This window comes from Drosophila subpulchrella, unplaced genomic scaffold (genome assembly GCF_014743375.2).
Source record: "Drosophila subpulchrella strain 33 F10 #4 breed RU33 unplaced genomic scaffold, RU_Dsub_v1.1 Primary Assembly Seq90, whole genome shotgun sequence".
NCBI lineage: Eukaryota > Metazoa > Arthropoda > Insecta > Diptera > Drosophilidae > Drosophila > Drosophila subpulchrella.
The window spans coordinates 317,068-322,181 of record NW_023665724.1 but is presented as its reverse complement, the minus strand read 5'-3'; the positions used below and the strand labels follow the sequence as shown (position 1 = coordinate 322,181).

Below are 5,114 nucleotides of genomic sequence, written 5' to 3'. Positions count from 1 at the left end.
AAACAAATCAATTGGAGGAATTTAAAAAGGAGGAGTCTGCTGGTACACAAAGAAAGTAAAATAAAAATAAATAGAATGTTCAACGAATGTTTTTATTTATGTAAATTAGTAGTTTAAAGCTTCCTTCACGTCCCACAGATGCTTCGCCAATTTTTCCGTGCCATCGCAGTCCAGCTCCGAGTCCCAATGGGCATATTGGACCTTGAGGAAGTGGGAGCCGGATTGGGAAAGGGGTTGATCCGCTGATGCTGCAGAAAGTCGCCCAGCATCCTGGCAGTGGCTGGCCACGGCTTCTCCAACTGTTCCTTAGCGGGCGCCCTATTTTCCTCCTCCTTATAGAAGACAGCGCGTCCTCCAGCTCCGCTTAAGCTGCCTATTAGCTGGTGGTTATGGTATACGGAGTCCGAATGGAGAGGTCTTCGGAGATCATATTAATGGTGGTTCTGCTAAAAAGATTCTTCTATTAGTACAACGCAACCGAATTATTTTGGCCAGATCTTACATTCATTGCGAGGACACGCCCGGCAGGATGTCCATGTAGTGAGCGAAGTCCCACTCGGCATGTTCCTTCCCACTGGGATTCTCTAGTGGATCTCCTCTAGCGCTTCAACTATTCTGCGGATTTGCCCCTGTTCTGTACGAACACCGCCAAAGATTAAATTTCTTATTCTTTGGGCCGCGGCTAACGGCGTTCATCGAAAATTCACTCCCGAAATCTGGTATTTTTTCTGGTATTTCCTTAGCTCATCTGAGTACCGCGCTGAAAAACAGACCCGACGAAAAGTTTTAGCCGCTTGTTTGCCTCTCGCTCACTCCTATGGTTAGTCACGGTTTTCGTCGATGTGAGTACTAGGCTATAACTAGAAAAGTGCATCACCTGTGGTACTAGTTTTTGGTGGTGTCCACTCCATATAGACATTTGTATGGGATGTCCGCTTCTTCACTCGTGACAGCTAGTATGAACATTTTTCAAAGACAGTCCTGATTTCATGCGTGCCTTCTACGTATTTGTCGTATGGGAGGTAATTTCGTAACACTTCACACAAATCACTTGTGAAATTCATAATGTCTGATGAGATGTCACTTATGAAAGTAAAGAATATTTTCTTCATCGTGTCACCTGTAATATCGGTGAATTCATGTATGACATTTTTGAAAATCATTAATAATAATAATCATAACCCAAAATATTTTTTAAACATTTTTATAAATTAAAATACATACATAGTTTTATTTTATTCCATTCGGCTAACTGAAACAGAATATTTTAGATTATTTTGTGAAACCCAACAACACTTTTAAAATTGACGTACTTTATAGTTAGATCAATGCAAAACATGTTAAACTTGAGGTAGCACTTACCTGTCTTTATTATGGTCAATAAATATCAGTTTTTATCACAAAACTATTAGGTTTCGGTGCGCACAATTTAAATTATCTGCTTTCCTTTCAATAGCTCTCCCCGGTCTCGACGATCACCAAGGCATCTGGGAGGACGTCGACGCTGTGGCGCTGGAGAAGTGCCGCGAGCGACGGAGATGGTGTCGAGGATGCTGAGCGCGGTGAAGGGCTTAGGGATCTAGCCGGCGCGAACGCTGCGGAGAAGCGGCCTGTTGCTGAGAGCCGGACTTTTTCCGGGAAGCGTGTTCGTGCATGAGGAGCAGCGTATGATGGTCCCGGTCGCAGGTTTTGCACTGGTCACCGCTAGGGCAGCTCTCAGTGGATTGCTCGTGTGCGAGGCAGTTTGCGCAGTACGCTCAGCTTAAGGAACCTCTGACACTTCGAAGAGGATGGATTTCGCGGCAGACTCGGCATCGGTAGGATTAAATACCTCTCGAACGTCTGCCTGAGAGCTAGGTGGACGGGGAGCCATTTCCTGGTCAGAGTGTGGATAATGAAAAAGATAAATAAACAGGGCTGATTAAGACTGACGTAGATATTGGTTACACACTAAGGACTATAGGAAGCGCGGCTCTTTATGGGTTTGGAAACATCTTCTTCACTGCGTTGCAAACTTCTGACTGAAATCATTATACCCTCTGCAAGGGGGGCATACAAATTCGTAAAAAATGTGTAACTGCAGAACAGTTCGCACACCCGCGAATTAAATATTCTCGATGGACCGTGATTCCTTAAGAACTCGCGTGACCATGGATGCCCAACATTTAACTTTTAAAAGAGATTCTGAAGAAATCGCGGTTATTTAGTGACAGGACCAAACATAGTCATCCATGGACCGCGATCTTTTCAAAAAGTCGTCAATCTTAATCTGTAAAGCTTAAATAGCACATAATCTAATTTTTTTCGTATATTTTAATAAGTCATTAACATTTTTTCGCACCTATCTATCATATCAGGAATCATAGAATTTGACTAATTACTTTCAACGCCTGCATCGAAAGAAATAAATATTTATGGTAAGTATACAAATTAACGTATAAAATAATAAAAATTGTTTCAGGCAAATTGGGCATAAAATTTAAATAAAAATCGTTGCGATCTAGATTAATTTTAACTCTAATGATTTTTTAGTTTTCTATTTTAAACATACACACATAAAATTATTTTATCTTTGGATTGCATAAATTGGCAGTCGCAGTGAAGATGCTGTGAATTAATGTGGTGTGGGACTTGTGTTTATTCAGGAGGGAGAAACGATTCACAAATTCAGTGATTTTGTGTACTTAGCGTTTCGGGATCTTTTTTGAGAAGGAAATACGTTTGAACTCCAATAACGCCGTTCTAAGGAAATTGTTGTTAGTGCAGGACCAAGGAGCCTTCCAACGGCTCGGAACTCAGCAATTGACCTCATCCTGAAAATATATTTGCTATTTTAAGGAGATGAACAACGTCCATCTTTTGTTCTTCTTGTCAAGACCTGCCCCCTTTTGCATCAGAACGAACATTATAAATGTAAAGAAAAAACCACTTGAAGGAGAATCGATTTGCCAAAATTGTTTCTTAAATTTATATTGTCAAAGAACCTTATGCGAGGAAGGTGTTATTAATACTAATAAGGGTCCAAACGGTTCTAACTTGTGAGAATCCTGGTAGCTTCACTGTTCTCTTCACTGTTTTAACATATCCTCCTGTGCTTGGAAATAAATTTTTATACCCGTTACTCGTAGAGTAAAAGGGTATACTAGATTCGTCGGAAAGTATGTAACAGGCAGAAGGAAGCGTTTCCGACCCCATAAAGTATATATATTCTTGATCAGGATCACTAGCCGAGTCGATCTAGCCATGTCCGTCTGTCTGTCTGTCCGTCTGTCCGTCTGTCCGTCTGTCTGTCCGGATGAACGCTGAGATCTTGGAAACTATGAGAGCTAGGCTATTGAGATTTGGCGAGCAGATTCCTGAGCTTCTTACGCAGCGCAAATTTGTTTCAGTAGAGTGCCACGCCCACTCTAACGCCCACAAACCGCCCAAAACTGTGGCTTCTACAGTTTTGATGCTAGAGTAAAAATTTAAACTGAAATGAATTGTTCTCATCAATACCTATCGATTGACCCAAAAAAAAGTTTGCCACGCCCACTTTAACGCCCACAAACTTCAAAAAACCGTAAATATGAACGCGGATATCTCGGAAACTATCAAAGATAGAGTATTGGGATTTCAGATTTAGATTCCGTAGCCTTGTACGCAGCGCAGGTTTGTTATGCGAATATGCCACGCCCACTCTAACGCCCACAAACCGCCCAAGCCTGTGGCGCCCACAATTTTTATGCTAGATAACAAATTTTAACTGAAATGTATTGGTCTCGTCAATACCTATCGATTGATCCAAAAAAAAATTTGCCACGCCTACCCTAACGCCCACAATGCTTAAATCTGTCTTCCGCCGGTAGGTGGCGCACTTAAATCTCGCTTTGCTGCTTGCATATCTCCATTTCCCTTTGGTCCCTTTAGCTGAGTAACGGGTATCTGATAGTCGAGGTACTCGACTATAGCGTTCTTCCTTGTTTTTTTTAGTTCTGAATTTCAAATTTAATTTTATCATAATTGGACGACTATATCATATAGCTGCCATTGGATCGATTGGAAAATTGATGGGAAAATAATATGAAACATATTATAGCTTCGGTGTTTCTTAAAATAAAATAAAATATAACCTCCTATGCTTGGAAATAACATTTTTGAATTAGTTCTGAATTTCGAATTTAATTTTATTAAAATCGGACGACTATATCTTATAGCTGTCATAGGAACGATCGCAAAATTGGTGGCAAAATAATATAAAACAAATTATAGCTTCGGTGTTTTTTTTTAACATATAACCTTCTATGCTTGGAAATAACATTTTTTTATTAGTTCTGAATTTCAAATTTAATTTTATTATAATCGGTCGACTATACCATATAGCTGCCATTGGATCGATCGGAAAATTGGTGAGAAAATAATATGAAACATATTATAGCTTCTGTGTTTCTTAACGTATTCCTTCGCTTGGAAATAACATTTTTGAATTAGTTCTGAATTTCGAATTTAATTTTATTAAAATCGGACGACTATATCATAAAGCTGCCATAGTAACGATCGGAAAATTGGTGGAAAAATAATATGAAACAAATTATAGCTTCGGTGTTTTTTAACATATTACCTCCTATGCTTGGAAATACAATTTTTTTTATTAGTTCTGAATTTCAAATTTAATTTAATTATAATCGGTCGACTATATCATATAGCTGCCATTGGATCGATCGTAAAGTTGGTGGGAATATAATATGAAACATATTATAGCTTCGGTGTTTCTTAACATATAACCTCCTACGCTTGGAAATAACATTTTTGAATTAGTTCTTAATTTCGAATTTAATTTTTTTGTTAGGATCCGACGACTATATCTTATAGCTGCCATAGGAACGATCGGAAAGTTGGTGGAAAAATAATATGAAACAAATTATAGCCTCGATGTTTTTTAATATATAACCTCCTATGCTTGAAAATAACATTTTTGAATTAGCTTTGAATTTCGAATTTATTTTGATAAAAATCGGACGACTTTATCATATAGCTGCCATAGGAACGATCGGAAAATTGGTGAAAAAATTATATGAAACAAGTTATAGCTTCGGTGTTTTTAACATATAACCTCCTACGCTTGGAAATAACAC

General features: G+C 38.8%; 1 long non-coding RNA gene across 1 annotated transcript; it reads right to left on the bottom strand.

Annotated features, from left to right (window-relative positions):
• Nucleotides 1-749: 749 nt before the first annotated feature.
• Nucleotides 750-1,873, bottom strand: LOC119562738. Its single transcript, XR_005221999.1, has 3 exons — nucleotides 1,363-1,873; nucleotides 1,225-1,252; nucleotides 750-1,120 (listed from the first exon to the last, which is right to left on the bottom strand). It is a non-coding gene; the product is annotated as an uncharacterized LOC119562738 (long non-coding RNA).
• Nucleotides 1,874-5,114: the final 3,241 nt, after the last annotated feature.